This window comes from Ictidomys tridecemlineatus, chromosome 16 (assembly GCF_052094955.1).
Source record: "Ictidomys tridecemlineatus isolate mIctTri1 chromosome 16, mIctTri1.hap1, whole genome shotgun sequence".
Classification (NCBI taxonomy): domain Eukaryota; kingdom Metazoa; phylum Chordata; class Mammalia; order Rodentia; family Sciuridae; genus Ictidomys; species Ictidomys tridecemlineatus.
Window position 1 is genome coordinate 45,335,361 of NC_135492.1, and position 18,170 is coordinate 45,353,530.

Genomic DNA, 18,170 nt, shown 5'->3' on the forward strand with positions numbered 1-18,170 from the left:
CTACTTGATATTTTCCCCAGGAACCAGTCACATACTACAGGTGTGATCCACAATAATTAACCCTCAGCATGGCACTGGTACCAACCAATCAGGAAACAAGCCAGCCCTAGTGCAAAGACAAATTACCAGCCTGGTGTGTGTGTCTGTGTCTGTCTGTCTGTCTGTCTGTCTGTCTGTCTGTCTGTCTGTCTCTCTCTCTCTCTCTCTCTCAGTACTAGGGATTGAGCCCAGGGATACTTTACCACTGAGCACTGAGCTACATGCCCAGCGCTTTTTATTTTGCTTATTTTTTAATACCAATGACTTCTTAAAAATTTGGGCACAGAGACCATGCTAATCTTCTTTGGATCATTCCAATTTTAGAATATGTGCTCCTGAAGTAAGCACTTATTTTTAAGATAGGATCTTGCTAAGATGCTGAGGGTCTCACTAAGTTTCAGAGGCTAGCCTTGAACTTGTCGTTCTCCTGCCTCAGTTGCTAGGATTACAGGCATGCACCACCATACCCAGCTAGGCCCCAGGTCTTGATGCAACAGTGTCTGTCACATTATATAAAGAGCCGGTGGCGAGGGGTACATATTCATATGGTCCTTTTAGGGAAATACAAAGTGCCACAGATTGAATTTAGACCAGCTAGATCCAATAATTTAATGGATTTTTAAAAATTTATCTATTTATATGTGATGGTGAGGATCGAAACCAGGGCCTCACACATACTAGGCAAGTACTCTACCACTGAGCCACAACTCCAGCCCCTAGATCCAATAATTAAGGAGAACCAAAAACATTGTAGAGAAAGAATAAAATGAACAACAACTGACCCAGGGAATAGGAAAAAAACTTAAGGGAAAACAGTCTCTCCTCTCTCCCACCTAAGTATTAAGAATTGAACCCAGGACCTTGGACTTGTTAGGCAAGCACTCTGTGATTGAGCTATATTCCCACCACTTTTTATTTTATTTTGAGATAGGGGCTAGGTTCCCCAGGCTGGCCTTGAACTCCAATTCCCATCCCATTTCCCCACCACCCCATATTGGGGATTAAACCCAGGGACATTCTACCACTAAGTAACATCCCCAGTCCCTGCCTAGATTTTTTATTTGGGGGGGCCATTACTGGGGATTGAACCAAGGGCTGCTTTACCACTGTGCCACATCCCCAGTTTTTTAAATTTTTATTTATTTTTTTATTTTGAGACATGATCTTTCAAGATTGCTTAGGGCCTCACATTTCTTCTGCCTCAGCCTCCCAAATAACTGTGATTACAGGTGTGCACCATCACGCCCTTCCCCAGTCCTTTTTATTTTTTTATTTTGAGAAGATAGGGTCTGCTAAATTGCTTAGGACCTCATTAAAATGCTTAGGCTGGCCTCAAATTTATTATCCTCCTGCTTCAGTCTCCCCAATAGCTGGGGATTATGTGTGTGTGCCACCATTCCAGTTCAGATTTTATTTTGTTTTGTTTTTTAGTACTAGAGATTGAACCCAGGGGTGCTTTACCACTAAGCTTCATCCCCAGCCTTTTTTCCTCCCAGTTTTTATTTTGAGACAGGGTCTTGCTAAACTGGTAAGGCTGATCTTGAACTTGTGGTTCCTTCTGCCTCAACCTTCCAAGTTTCTGGAATTATAGGTGTGCACCACAATGCCCATCCTCCTCAGCCTTTTTTAAAATCTATTTTTACTTTTAGACAGGCTCATGCTAAGTAGTGACCTCAAACTTGTGATCCTCCTGCCTCAGCCTCCCCCGTAGCTGGGATGGCAGGCATGCACCACTGCACTTAGTCAGATCACTCCATTTCTGCAAGCTTCCTTTCCCTGTTCTCTAAAATGTGAGTTATGGTACTTGCCTGCCATTATGAATGAGGGTGAGATGAAATCTCTTACAGAAAGCACTTTGTATAGCCTGGTACCAGGAGACTTGAGCAAGTTTCAGCTTGTATTACAATTGTCCTTAAAAAGTAACACTAGGGTGAGTGTAAATTCTCACAGGCACAGGAGCCCACCAGCCTCAAGGGAACATTTTTTTCCCCAGTTTAACTTACTCTCTGATTGAGGTCTTGTTTTGCTGCATAGTGGAAAATAAAATCTTAATTCTAGGTTTTCTCAGTCATTTCAGGTTTAAGCTCAGTCTTGCTTCATTGCTTCCACTCTCCAGATCAGGGAGTGGTTGAGGGTTGCAATGTGGATCAGGAAAGTGGCAGGTCCAAGCAGATATCCAGGGTCCTAATAGTCTCTTCTCCACTTTGGCACTAACCACAAGAGACAGGCCCTGCCGCCCCACCCTGTCCCCCGCCTCTGTGGGTTGTACCACTGCACTGAAGATACAGGCACATTTTACCTGAGGAGGAGCTCAATGCACTCATCACTTAAGATAGAAAAGATAGCCAGGTGCGGTGGTGCATGCCTATAATCCTAGCAGCTTGGGAGGCTGAGGCAGGAGGATCACGAGTTCAAAGCCAGACTCAGCAAAAGTGAGGCCCCAAGCAACTCAGTGAGACCCTGTCTCTAAATAAATACAAAATAGGACTGGGGATATAGCTCAGTGTCTTACTGCCCCTGAGTTCATTCCCTTGTTAAAATAAAAAGGAATTAGCTCTATTTCAATAAGACTAATTGGTGTATCCATATGATATTTTCAGTATTTAAAAAGTTGAGCCAGGGGCTGGGGATGTGGCTCAAGCGGTAGCGCGCTCACCTGGCATGCGTGCGGCCCGGGTTCGATCCTCAGCACCACATACAAACAAAGATGTTGTGTCTGCCGAAAACTAAAAATAAATATTAAAAAAAAAAAAAAGTTGAGCCAGGTGTGGTGGGGCATGCCTCTAATTCCAATGGCTTGGGAGGCTGAGACAGGAGGATCTCAAGTTCAAAGCCAGCCTCAGCAATGGTGAGGTGCTAAAAAACTCATTGAGACCCTGTCTCTAAATCAAGTACAAAATAGGGCTGGGGATGTGGCTCAGTGGTCGAGTGCCCCTGAGTTCAATTCCTGGTAACCTTCCCCCACCACACACAAAAAAATTGACAATAGACATGGAAAAATAACCTTAGTGAAAGGCCAGGTTGCGGACATGATATCACCTGTCTGCCCAGCAACTTGGGATTAAAAAAGAAAACAATCCCATAGTTCTCAAATTCTCATCTTCTTATCTTTCTCTACTTCTCCATTGAATCTGATATAATTTTCCATAACTTTGTCATCAATACACACATTCAAGTTTATCTTTGGCTCTTTTTAACTTGAATCTGTTTTCTGTAAACATTTTCATGTATGAATCCAGACAGTGAATTTACAATTTTTTAGCAGCTGCTTATTATTTTTATACTGAGCTTGGTAACAGAATTTCCCAACCTGTATTTCATAGAATCCTAGTTCCAGGACCTGATATTAATAGATACCAGCAATAAAAAATTTATTATACATTTTTATATTGATATTTATATTATGCATAGAAATATGTGTTTGTCATAAGTTTGGGAAATAATATCCACACTCTTCTCACAGCTCTGGCCATTTGACCCTTTGCAGAAAGTAGATCTATATCTAGAGCATTTCTTCTTTATTTTCATATGTATCTATCTGCTTACAGACAAACCTTTTTTTTTAAATTTACTTAAAAAATTTATTTTTAGTTGTAAGTGGACTTTTATTTTATTTATTTATTTGTATGTGGTGCTGGGGATCAAACCCAGTGTCTCACACATGCTAGGCAAGTGCTCTACCACTGAGCCCCAGCCCTAGCCCCCATTTTTTTTTCTCTTCCCCTTTTTCACTGTCCTGTGGTCCCACATAAGATGTATTCAGCTGGCTGAGGTGACACATGCCTGTAATCCCAGAAGCTTAAGAGGCTGAGGCAGAAGGATCACAAGTTCAAGGCCTGGCTCAGAAACTTAGCCAAGGCCATAAGCAACACAACTCAAATTTGTCTCAAAATAAAAAATAAAAAGGGCTGGGGATGTAGCTTAGGGGTTGAACCCCTCTGGGTTACATTCCTGGTACAAAAAATAAATATGTTCACATAAGATAACTTTATATTTCAGTATTTAGCTTACAGAATATCAAAGGGGCAATGTAATTCAAGTAGAAAATGTTTGAGGTCCATTAGTCAAAATGCCAGACCTATAGCATTTTGAGGTGGGGGGAACCACTGGGGATTGAACCCAGAGGTGCTCTAACACTGAGCAACATCCCCAACTCTGTCCCCCTTTTTTGAGACCAGGACTCAATAAATTGCAGAGGCTGACCTTGAACTTGCAATCCTCCTGCCTCAGCCTCCTGAGTGGCTGGGATTTTGGGCTTGTGCTGCTGCAACACACAACCCATAGTATTTCTCAGTGGTTACATGAAAAGCTATCAAAGAATACTGAGTATGAGATGCGAAAGAGATTCCAAAGAGTTGGATCCAGTTTATACGCACATGAATTAAAAAATAATGTCTATGCATTTCCTTATGTGAGCACATTTTTTTCTTTCTCTCTCTTTTTTTTTTTTTTTTTTGTACCAGGAATGGAATCCAGAGGGGTTCGACCACTGAGCTACATCCCCAGCCTTTTTTATTTGTTATTTTGAAGCAAATTTGAGCTGAGTTGCTTATGGCCTTGCTAAGCATTTAAGGATGCATACAGGGCCTACTTGAGAAGCCAGTGTGCCAGGGAGGTTCAAAGAAGGTGATGCCTTTGCACTTGTGGGTGAATAACCAGACGTCACCTGGGAACTTGTCTTCTCTTAGGCTTCCTAGAAATTACAAGCAGCAGAGACTTTTTGTTGATACTAAGAAATGAGGTGGGGAGCGGGGTTGGTGTATAAATGATTTTTGGTGCCAGGTGACTCATTTTTAAACAACTTCCACATTCAGCAGATGGTGATAATGCCAGTACTTAACCAAGGGCTGAGTAAGTCAGGACGACATGTTTCCACACTTCTCAGATGCTTATTTCTAAATATTATGTAAAACCACATCTTTGAGCTCCTCTCTCTGCACTGAGTGATGGAGACCAATCAAAGCTTCTGCCTCTAAAGTCCATCTTGGCCTCCCATGGGAATGCTTTAATGAACCATATGGATTGGACCTGAGAAAATCCAGACATTAAGGCACTGAAACTGTCAGTCCCCAGACAAGACCTATGGTAGACATTTTCTGTCTTTATCATTTCCTCTCTTTTTAAAAAAATTTTTTTATTTTTTTGTTATAGTTGAACACAATACCTTTATTTATTTATTTTTATGTGGTGTTGAGGATAAAACCGAGGGCCTTGTACATGCTAGGCAAACACTCTACCACTGAGCTACAGCCACAGCCCTGTCTATCATTTCTTGCAAGAATACGTCCATATTGAAAGGACCTTCAAGTCTTTATCCAATTCCTGTGTGTTCCTGATAAATTAATTTACAAAACCTAGAGTTTTATGGGGAAGAGGGAACTTGAAAGTCATTGAGGCTAGGTCAGTGAGAACTCAGTTTTCAACCCATTTTTTATGCTTCCCCTTCCATGACACACAGCTGATGTTGAGGGGTGGCTGCTCAGGAAGGGAACATATTTCCCAACTCTTGTCTATGCAAGGCCATATGACCAGTGTGGGCCTATGGAATATGAGAAGAAGTGTCACTTCTGGGTCAAGACAATTTAGAAAAGGGAGTGCCATTTCTTCTGTTCCTTTTCTCCTGGATGCAGAGGTGTCCCAGACCCTAAGGGATGGCAGAGTTATGAGATGAGACAATCCTGGGTCCCTGAATCACCATATGGAGGAAAACCATCAGGAATATATTCATCAGATTGCTGTATGAATAGGAAATGCAGTTGACTCTCTATCCATGGCTACTGCATCTGTAGATTTGACCAACCATGAACTGAAAATATTGGGGGAAAAAATTGTGTCTATACTGAACATGCACAGACTTTTTGTCATTCTTAACTGTATAGTGTCACAGCTGGGTGAGGTGGCACATGCCTGTAATTCCAATGTTGCAGGTAGATCATAGGTTCAAGAATAGCCTCAGCAACTTAACTAGGCCCTAAGCAACTTAACAAGGCCCTGTCTCAAGATAAAAAAATAAGTGCTGGGATTGTTGCTTTGTGTGGTAAAGTACCACTGGGTTCAATCCCCGGTATGGAAAAGAAAAAGAAAAAAAAAACATTATAACAATATTTGTATAGTGTTTACATTATTTTAAGTATCTGAAGTAATCTATAGATGATTTAAAGTATATGAGACTGGGGCTGGGGCTCAGAGGTAGCGACTTGCCTGGCATGTGTGAGGCACTGGGTTCGATTCTCAACACTGCATATAAATAAATAAAATAAAGGTCCATCAGCAACTTTTAAAAAATTTAAAAATAAAGTATATAGAAGCATGTACATAAGTTATATGCAAATAATAGATTATTTAAGATATGAGCACCTGAGGATTTTGATTAGGGGAGGTTCTAGAACTAATCCCATGTGGTAACTAGGGATGACCGTAATTAGTATAGTATTAAACTACGAAAATTTGGGGTTTAATCATTGCATTAGCTAGCCTTTCTCAAATTAATACAGAGGCCAACTCTCATCTCTTTAGTAATGTTTGAATTCTCTATAAAACTCTTCATAAGAAGATTGGCAGGAATGGCCAGAGGCAGTTTGTATAATGGTCAAGTTCACAAATATTGGTGACAGGTCCAATACAACTTGAATTATATTTACAATGCAAAAACCATACTAAAAAACTATTAGGTGAGTCAGTTAACTTCTCTGGGCCTTGGCTTCCTCATCTGTAAAATGGGCATATTCATGGTACTGGGCCATACAGTTGGTGAGAGATGGAAAGGAGCTCATGCATGGGAGGCACTCGGTCGTCTAGAAAGGGAGGTCTCTGTTCTTAGTGGCATCATCCAATCTGTGCTGTTGATATGAAGGAGATTGAGTCTCAGGTTTTTCTGTAATTTAATTACTTTCCATATGGCCAAAATAACTTAGGGATCCAGGGTACCTGCCCAATGATGTACTGGACCTTGGAAAAGTGGGACAGGAGTGGTGAAATTGGAACCATAAATCCTTGCAAATTCAGGCACCAAGAACCCAGAGAGAACAAATGTCAAGGTCTCCAGACACTAACACACACCTCAGCCATGGTCAGGATCCTGCAGGACAATGGTTGACACCAAGATGAGGGCGTGTTGGATGTGGGTAGGTTGGGTGCTCTCAGTCCAGAGTAGATCTCTGGGTCTCAGAGAAGCAGTGCTCTCCTAGGATCTCTAAAGAAACCCTAGACTTACATGGAGAAGTGGAAGGATCAGCACTAGGAGAAGGCTTTGGAGGAACACTGCCCGAAGAGAACACAGGAAAGCTGGGTGCTGTGGCACATGCCTTTAATCCCAGCAGTTTGAGAGGCTGAGGCAGGAAGATTGCAAGTTCAAAGCCAGCCTCAGTAACTTAGCGAGGCCTAAGCAATTTAGCAGGACGCTGTCTCAAAATAAGACAAGAAAAGAGATGGGGATTTGGCTCAATGGTTAAGCACCCCTGGGTCCAATCCCTGGTACCAAAAAAAAAAAAAAAAAAAGCACAGGATGGAGATGGAGAGGAATGAGAGATAGGGCAGATGGCCCAAAGTCCATGTTCCCTGAGAAAATCCATAGATGTTTCCTGCCTCTCTTTCTTATATCTGCTGCCCTAGCTCCGGCTCGGTGCCCTTACTCCTCTTAACAGAAGTCCAGGGTTCTAAACAGACTTCCTTGCTTCCTTCCTCCCTCCCCACCCCCCAATACTGGGGATGGAACCCATGGCCTTGTGTATGCCAGGTGAGCACTCTACCACTGCCCTTTTTTGTTTATTATGAGACAGGGTTTCACTGAGTTATCCAGGCTGACCTTGAACTTGGGATCCACCTGCCTCAGCCTCCCAAGTAGCTAGTATTACAGGTGTGTGCCACTTCACCAGGCTCCAGGGCAGACTTTCTACGGATCCCCTGCCGTTTGCTTTCAGGTCCTTCTTTGGCATTAGGAACCTGAAAGACAACACTACCCCTCCTTCCTTCACCAGATGTTGATACTGGAAAAGCAAAAGCAGATGTTTGATTCAAAATTGCTCCAGAGATGAGAACAGCCTGGTCCTTCCCACCCTTGAGGACAGCACTGGGGAAAATGATCAATCCTTCTGTATTGCGATGCCCAGTTTCCAACATGCCTGGAGCCAAGCCACAAAACTGTCCCCAGTAGCTACTTCAGACCCTGACTCTGAAGAGAAAGGAATAAAAGAAAAGAGAAATAGATGCAGGAGCTGCGATTCATCCCCTCAGGCATCCACCATGGGTGACATTGCTGGCCCAGGCTACCTTCACCATCTGGTTTTCTTTTTCTCACACATTTATTTTGCTGCTGTCATTTTAAGGATAGACAAGTGCCACATAACTCGATAGGGAAACATTCTGAGACTATGTTATAGGGTGATTTCATTGTTGTGGGACCATCATAGGAGACACTTACAAGAACCTAGATGGTATAGGCCAGTCACTCAGTGTGGCCTCCATGTGACCAGGAGACACAGTAAGCATGAGATGTACGAGGTTACTGCCAGCAAAACATAGCAGAATGTTTTACAGTCAACTTATTTTAATTTTTTCTTATTTTTTGGTACTAGGTATTGAACCCAGTTGCAATTTACCACTGAGAAGCATCCCCAGACCTCCCCTCCCCCTTTTAAATTAATTTTGGGACAGGGTCTTGGTGTGTTGCTTAGGGCCTTGGCAAGTTGCTGAGGCTGGCCTCCAGCTCACTATCCTCCTGCCTCAGCCCTCTGAGTGGCTTGGATTATAGGTGGGTGCCACCAAACCCGACTTCACCTTTTTCTGTAAGTAGAAGGAGTACACTCTAAAATAATGACAAAAAGTATCCTATAGTAAATTTATAAACCAGTGACATAGTTGTATCACACATTTTAACAAAAGTCAGTCATTTATCGTCATTGTCAAACCTTAATCTGTTGTATGTAATTGGATGTACAACACTTTTATATGATTGGCAGCATAGTAGGCTATTTACACCAGCATCACCATAAACATGTGAATAATGTGTTTTGCTGGCACTGATGTCACAATCTTATCTGATTTATCTAATATATCTATTTATCTATCTATCTAATCTGTCTGTCTTCTGTCTGTCTGTCTTTGCAGGGCTGGGGATCAAACCCAGGGCTTCACACCTACTAGAAAAGAGCTTTATCACTGAGCTACCCCATCAGCTCAAACCAAAACCACTTTCTTATATGAGGTCCACTGCCAACCAAAATGTTATCATGTAGTCTGTGGCTATATTGTTTGTGCATCTGACATTCTTTTCCTTTCTCATGGCAAAAGTGTTCTGCTTTTCCTCTGGTAAGCCACCCCTCTCCGTCTACATGATTCATTCAAGAAATACTGTATAAACTCACCATTGCAGAGATGAACACAAGGTCTCAAGTCCTAGTGGGTCATAGTCTTAGTCCAGAAGCCAGGCCAATGGGAGTCTGCCTTTGGGCCTTGGAAAAGATGCATCAGGCATTGCTAAGCTAATGGGATGTCAACCTGGAGCTTCTGCCTGACCTGGTGCCAGCACTGAGGGGAGAAGCCTAAGGGGTGAAAAGAAACTGGCTTTGGCTTATGGCTGTTGTAGTTGAATTTGTCTCTTACAGCCAAAAGAATTTTGAATCATACCTTCCCCAGTGTTCTCAAACTTTTTGTTCTCAGGATTCTTCTGCACTTCCAAAGTTTATTGATGACCCCTAAAAGTATCTGTTTATGTGCATCATTATTACTAGTATTATTTTTGCAGTAATGGGCATTGAACCTAGAGCCTCATGCATGCAATGTAAGCCCTCTACCACTGAGCCATAGCCCAAGTCCTTTGTACATTACTTTTATCAATATTTACCCTACTAGAAATAAAAAAATCATAATTTTCAAAATAGTTCCACATTAAAACTAGTAACAAATAAAGCATATGTTAATATAAATATCATTTTATAAAAAATACCTGTATTTTTCTAAATAATATATTCAGGTTGTTGGCACCGTCTTATATTTTTTCAATTCTCTTTACAATGGCTGACTTAATTGAAAATAGATGAATTCCCATTTACAACTCTGCGTCAGTAGTATATTGCCATATGCTATTTTGGTTATGTGAATATAATCCTGCCTCACAGAGATATGTGTAGTTGGAAAAGAGATGGGTATTTTAACAGAATGTTCAGAGTTGCAGATATTCTTTTATGATACTATGCCAAAACTTGACAAGTGGAAGATGCTTTTTTTTTTTTTTTTTTTTTTTGGTACAGAAGGGCATTTTACCACTGAGCCACATCCTTAGCCATTTTTATTCCTTACTTTGAGACAGGGCCTCACTAAGTTACTGAGTCCGGCCTGGAACTTGTGATTCTTCTACCTTAGCCTCCAAGTTGCTGGGATTATAGGCATGCATCATTGCACCTAGCAGGTATCTTCCTTTTATTTTTACAGCCTTGGGGATTGAGCCCAAGGCATTGTGCATGCTGGGAAAGTACTCTACCATGAACTACACCTCCATCCTTAACAAGTGATAGTTTTCTAAAGGTCAGTTATGATATGGGATCTAAAACTACCAAAATGAGCTTTTTTGGGGGCCTTGGGGTAGTGATACCAGTGGCAGAGCATTTGCTAAGTGTGGGCAAGGCCCTGGGTTTGATCCCCAGCTCCAAAAGAAAGAATAGAAGAAAGCAAAGAAAAGTGAACATTTCATATTCTATACACTCATGAAAAAGTGAGAGTAATAACACGTTCATATTAGTATGAATATAGTTTGGAGCCTGTGGACCCCCTGGAAGAATTCAGGGCACCTTCAGAGGCCCTTGGATCACAATTAGAGAACGACTGCTTCCCCCTAATCCTCATTGACTCTGACTTTCTCTCTCTGCATTTTTCCAATATTTGATTTGGCTCATTCAGCCGCCATCTAATAATAATTTAAAAAATCTATTGATTATTCAACAAATACTACTGCATACTCCTTGTGCCCGAGGCTGTGTGCTTGGAGCTGGAAATACAATGGACAGCAACCTAGAACCAGACCTGACTCTTAAGTTGCTTTTGGCCTAGTGGGGAAACAAAGCTAATTAAACATTATTAATAAAGGTTTACACAGTGGGGCAAGAGTGGGAAGGAAAACCTCAAAGTGTATCCCATCAAAGAGTGCTAAGGGATTGGGTCTTTTACACAGCGACTTCTAGACAAAGGTAAAAAGGATGCATAGTTATTTGTCAGGCGAATGGAGTGGTGGGATGGGGAGAAGGGGCCTGTAGATTATTCTAGGCAAAGGCAAATGTCTTAGGAGGGAAAAGCTACAGAAGACAGGTGACCTTAAAGAAGATCACCTCATGGACTAACAGATGACCCCATGTTTTAGTCAGCTTTTCATCACTGTGATTAAAGGCCCAATGAGAACAACTTAGAAGAAGAAAGATTCATTTTGGATCATGGTTTCAGAGGTCTCAGTCCACAGATGGCCAAATCCATAGCTCTAGGCCTGAAGTGAGGGAGAATATCATGGCAGAAGGGCGTGGTAGAGGAAAGCAGCACAGCACATGGCAATCAGAAAGCAGATAGAGCTCTGCTTTGCTTACCAGGGACAAAATATAAACCCCAAAGGAATGTCCCCAGTAACCTCCCTCCTCCAGCCACACCCTACCTGCCCTCAGTCACCACCCAGTTAATTTATTCAAGTGGATTAATCCACTGATTAGGTTATAGCTCTCAGAATAATCATTTCCCCTCTGAATATTCTTGCATTGTCTCACACCTGAGCTTTTGGGTGACACTTCATATCCATGGTCCAGTCAGCTAGAGCTACTCTTACAGGATTATCTGGCCCATGCCTAAGGAACCATTCATTCCAAAGGGACTATGGGTATGGCAAGCACTGCTAGAGAAATTATGAACTCCTTTAAAAGTCATAGCCCACCTCTCTTTGCTTCATGGTTGTCCAGCACACAGCCATCCTCTTCTGTGAAAGCATTGAAGATATTTTGCATTGGCTGGTTTGTCAGCGCTTGATTTCCCACAGGGACGTTGTTGAAGTGAGGCTCCTGGGAGGGACATATTGCAAAGGACAGCAGCAGTGTGGGTGTTCATGAGATAGTGCTCTTGGGGACAGCACTGGTGGAAGGGAAGGGAATGGAGCAAGATTGGGCCCACAAAGAAGTCTGTCTGCAAGGTACTCATCCAAGGTCTCTGCCAATCCCACTGTCAGCTCTGAAGCTGCACCAAGCGGGTCAGTCTTTAAGCAGCCACATCTGTCTGGCATAGGACATGGGCTGTAGGAAGGAAGCATGACCTGGGGCAAGGCCATCTTCTCCAGCTAATGTAATCCCCAGAGCAGTCCACCACAGAGGGCTGTCTTCCAGTACCACTCCCAACACTTAAATAATAATCCTTTCCTTAAGGAGGATTTTAGGGGTGCATCACCCACAGCATCCCTGGATCCACTTGACAAGAATCAATCAATATGGTACGTCCATGAAGGGAGCATGGCCAGGGAGTCAGTGGGACTGAGTTCTAATCCTTGTTATTAATCAAACAAGCATAAAAACATGTGATTGGTGAGCTGGGTGCACCTTGCCTGCCTCCCCAGGCACGTCTCACATCCTCTCTCACTGAATCTATTCATCAATGTAGGTCTTCATTCCGTCCTGTCAACCCCCCAAGCTCATTTCTACCAGGGATCTTTGCACTATCTGTAGGAATCATTGTATGCGTGGGCTTAGGACATAGTTTCATGAGTGTGGGGACTTTGCACTGCTCACCTGTGTACCCTCAGAACCCGGATCATAGTTGGCCTAAAAACTATTTTCTGAAAAAAAAAAAAGAATAAATGAATGAATGAATATCAAGCAGAATGGGTGTATTGGTTTTCTGGGGTTGCCATAACGATGGACCACAGGTAGAGGGGCTCTAAGAACAGAAACATACTTCCTTGCTGTTCCAGAGGCTGGAATTCTGAGTTTGAGGTGGCACCAAGTTCAGTTTCTCCTGAGTCTCTTCTCCGTGGCTTTTGATAGCTGTCTTCTCCCCGTGTCTTTGTGGGATCTTCCCTTCCTATCTGTGTCCAAATGTCTTCTTATTCTGTAATCGTATTGGGCTAGGTTCTACCCTAATGACTTCATTTTAAATTTGTTTCCTCTTTAAGGACTCTACTTCCAAATGCAGTTACATTCTTTTTTCTTTTAATTTAATTTAATTAATTAATTTATTTTTATGTGGTGCTGAGGATCGAACCCAGGGCCTTGCACATGCAAGGCAAGCGCTCTACTGCTGAGCCATAACCCCAGCCCCAAATACAGTTACATTCTGAGGTCTTTGACATGAATTGCAGGAACAAATTGCAATCAAGAACAACATAAAGGCTGTGTCAAGCATTCCTGTCTCTCTCAGGACAGGAATAGCTTCATGGCATTGAAGAAGGCACAGCAGGACAATAACCCCTCTTTGGGGGGGGGATCCTCATGATGACAGGATGACATTCTGGGCATTGTGCCTTCTCTATTGTAGGCACTCTCTAATTCTTCTTCCCAACACTCTGTTGAGGGTAGAGAGAGACTCAGTGATGTTAAGGTCTTGCTCAAGGCCACACAGTGGAGGTGGAGAAGCCAGAACTTGAACCCACCTCTCCTGGCTCTAAATCCACACTATGTGCCATTTCTAGAGCGTGCCTCTTGTTTATCTTCACAGTTTCTTAATCCCACAGTTTGAGATGTTCACAATCTCTATCAATGGAGCCATCATTAGTTTAATTACATAGAATTTTGTGATGCTTTCTGTAAGTCACCTGCACTCCCTTCCAAGGAGAAGGGAAACCATCCGGGAAAACTGCAGAGGCCCGGATGGTGTGGACATTCAGGACAGAGAAGCAATGCTTTCTTGTTCCCAGCGTTGTCGAGCGAATGCGCTGCTCCCCTCCCTGAAACTTAAACTGCAATCAGAGATTTCCTACACTCGATGCTTTATTAGCTTGGAATAGGCCCAGGATAAAATTAACCAATCAAAGAGTCTGAGAAAACTGCAACCAATTACCCTGGAAAATATGCTAAGCCTGAAACAGATTTATTCAGCTTTGCTTGGTGGGTGGCTTCACAGGACGGAAGCCAAGATTTATCATCTGCTTGGTTTTGCCTTTGATTATTCATTGATGACTTTCTCACCATAAGCCAATACAGTCTCCCATCTCAGAAAGGGGGAGGGGGATACAAAACACCATATCGACTGATTCATTCCAAGCAGGATGTTTTTAAGAGAACCGGACTTGTGATATTAATGCATAGTCCCTGTTTTTTTCTTCTGAATTCACAGCAGGAGATTAATGAAAACTTTAGTGATAGGTGGACGAGTGTGGGTAGAATGTTCTACTCATTCCACACACTGTATATTCCAAATTCATGTTTCTCGACTGCCTGTTGTCATCACACACTGGGCTAGATGTTTTCCCAAACTATTTCGACCTGCAAGCACAGAACCTTGAGGTATGTGCTGTTGTCCCCATTGTACAGATGAGGAAACTGAGTCTCTAGAACCATGTTGTCTAATACAGAAGCCATTACCATAGGTAGCTCTTTAAACTCAAAAGTAATTTAAAAAGTCAATTCCTTGGGCTCAGTGGCAAAGCACTTGCCTAGCATGTATGAGGCACTGGGTTCAATCCTCAGCACCACATAAAAATTAACTAATAAAATAAAAGGCATTCTATCCATCCACAACTACAAAAAAACAAAAAAAAATTGAAAACCAAAGTCAGTTCCCTTGTCACAATAGCTGTTTCAGGTGTTCAACAGCCATGTTGAACAGCCATGTGACTAGTAGCTGCCATACTGAACAATACAGATACAGAACATTTCCATCATCCAGAAAGTTTTATTGGATCTGCTGTTCCAGAGTCTAGAGGCTGAGACTTGATTATTTGCTTAAGCAAAGATCAATGCAGATCTCTCTCTGTCTCTCTGTTCTGTTCTAGCCCAGTTTCTTCCCACTATTTTACCACACCCACAGTAACACTGATATTCCTAGTGAGAAACTTTCAGTTATTGGGAGAAGAAACCTTGCCTTGACCTTATTTCTTTTTTGGGGGTGGGGGGTTTACTAGGGATTGAACTTGGGGCACTTGACCACTGAGCCCCATCCCTAGCTCTATTTTGCATTTTATTTAGAGACGGGGTCTCATTGAGTTGTTGAGTGGCTCATTTTTGCTGAGGCTGGCTTTGAACTCGAGATCCTCCTGCCTCAGCCTCCTGAGCTCCTGGGATCACAGGCATGTGCCACCTTACGTGGCTTGACCCTTTTTCTATGATATTCCCATGCAAGCTTACATAGATGTTTTTCCACTTACAACGAGATTATGTCCCCCATAATCCCCTTGTAAATTGAAAATATCAATTTATGCAATATACCTATCCCCCAAACATTGCAGCTTATCAATATAGCACATTGTAGAGCCTAGGTTGCTTTCCCTTGTGATCAAAAGACAGCCCACCCTCACCAGAGAGAGTATCTTACCCATTTGGTTAGCCCAGGAAAAGATCAGAATTCAAAGTATGGTTTCTACTGAATGTGTAGCACTTTCACACCATGGTGTAGTTTTTAAAAAATCCTAAATTGAGCCATCATAAATTGGGGACGATGGGTACTCGTGAGGAACAAGAAACTTCTTTTTCACCCAGAATGGCAAGTTGGAAAATGATAAATAATGACCAGCAGGGGGAGTGCGTGTCCTATGTCTCATAAACCTGTACCCGCAAAAATGGTTTCAGTTGCAAGACAAAGCCTATGGGTGAAATTTGAATTGTGTCTTATCATTTCCTTCTTTCCTCTCTGGAAATCCTTTTTCTTATGCCTCAGAAACTTTGCAGAAAATATGTTTAAAAGCCGGAAATTAGAGCCACCCTCTGATGTCAGCTCCTGTGGCTTTAAATATACCTTTAAATAAAGATAAAAAATATAAATATATCTATGTCTATATATTACTCTTAAATTTACATCTCTGGATTAAACCCATCTCTGGAACTATAGCTGTCTGCTCCATACCCCTCTGGAGTGTCAAATAGGCGTCTCAAAATGAATTTATCCAAAAAAGGAACGCTTGCTTCCATGACCCCTCTGCCTATCAGACTTGTTCTTTATCTTGTTCCTATTCTATAAAATTGCTATAAATGTATACATTTAAATTCCTTATTTCCTTTTTTTTTCTCAAACACTCTGAGCTCTCTCCTACTCCAGGGCCTTTGCATAAACTCAAGTCTCAATTCAGGACTCACCTCCTCAGAGAAACCTTCTTCCTAAAGTGGTCTTCTGCTTTGGGTGTCTAGCCTTCAAGTATATTTTTCAGAACATTGACTGCAGTTGTAAGTGATGCTGTTTCCTTATCCGTTCACTAGTGAACAAATTGGTCTCCTGCATAAGACAATAAGCTCTTGTTCCCCACTAGAATTTGGACTTGGGTCAACCATCTCCAAATTTCTAGTAGGTTTAAAAAGAAGGAAGGCCAGATGCTATGGCACACATCTGTAAATCCCAGTGGCTGGGGAGGCTGAGGCAGAAGGATTGCAAGTACAAACCTAGCCTCAGCAACTTTTAGCAAGGCCCTAAGCAACTCAGTGAGACCCTGTCTCAACATAGAAAAATTTCAAAAAGGGCTGGGGATATGGCTCAATGGTTATGGATTCAATCCCTGGTCCCCCAAAAAATAAATAAAAGAGGAAGGAAAAGGCATTCAAGAACTCCTATATCTGCAGACTTATTTCTCCCATTAAAATTACCCCCTCCCCTTGGTAACACATTCCTTTCTTCAATCATCTTTAGTATTCTTGCTTTGGAACTTCTTGCAGAGTGAGTACTCAAAGCCCCTTGATCACAAAGTGGTTCTAAATGGGCTAAGACATAGGAATGGAAAGAGCACACTGTAGAATAGTATTGTGACCTAATCTCATCTTTAAATAACTGAATAAATACATTAAAATACCTCTCATAAAAAAAATACCTCTCATTCTCCATGAGCATCCCCCTTTCTCATCTGCCCACCTCCCACTGACACATCTTAAGTCTGAAGAAATATTTACTAAATTTAAATATATATATGTTTAATTTATATATTACATTATATGCATATAATATATATATTTTGGTTGTAGATCGACAAATATTTTGCTTATTTATTTTTTATATGGTGCTGTAGATCAAACCCCAGTGCCTCAAATGTGCTAGGCAAGTGTTCTACCACTAAGCTACAACTCCAGCCCCAGTGTTTACTAAATTTTAATGATGTTTGCAATAAAAAGAGAAGAATTTTCAAATTTCACCATTATTCCTCATAGTTACCTGTGGGAAGTGGGACCCAAGGAGACAGAGGGGACTATTGGGCTAGAATGCACCAATGTGGGCTTTCCAGCTGGTCCCATCCACTCTGATTGGACTATACCTAGGCTGTACCATATATTTACAAAAACCCAGGGAAGGAGGTTCCAGTTTTTTCTTGAGTACACACGTCTAAATTATTTAAATTCAGTATGATGGACAAGCATTAATTCGGGCTTCTTATACCAAGTCCATATTGCATATTTGGCAAAATTCTATTCAATTTACACTGAGCACTTACTGTACACCATGTTCTACCTGCAGGGAGTGGGGAGGCAAAGAGGAATAGAACCTCAAGGATCTCACCACTTGGTAACCAAGAAGATCGTCATCCAGCTTGATCACCCACCATGGTCATGAGGACTTGCTCTGAAAAACTGTGCAGTCTCTAAAAATCATAATCTTCTGCAATGTGCAAAACCCTAGAAAATTCTCAAGTGGTAAGAGAGAGGCAAATAAACCTTCCAAGGGAAGAGAACCAACATCTTGAGAGCAGCAATCCCCAGTAAAATAAGTCCTTGGTTGCCAAAGAGGCATCCATGGCATCATCCTGCATTTTAGTGTACAAATTATGGCTCATACACTAGAAGTCTTTCTCATCTCCTTAAAATGACAGTTCTTAGTTCTGTCAAAGCCCCATTTCTTTTTAAAAAATTTTTAAAATTTGTTCTTTTTCATTATACATGACAGTAGGATGTATTTTGACACGTCATACATACTTGAAGTGTAATTTCCCATTCTAGTGATTGTACATGATGAGCAGTTACACTGGCTGTGTATTCATATATGAA

The 18,170-nt window shown here is 41.8% G+C and overlaps 1 pseudogene; it reads right to left on the reverse strand.

Annotated features, from left to right (window-relative positions):
• Positions 1 to 289: 289 nt before the first annotated feature.
• LOC120891922 (U6 spliceosomal RNA) lies at positions 290 to 387 on the reverse strand (annotated as a pseudogene).
• Positions 388 to 18,170: the final 17,783 nt, after the last annotated feature.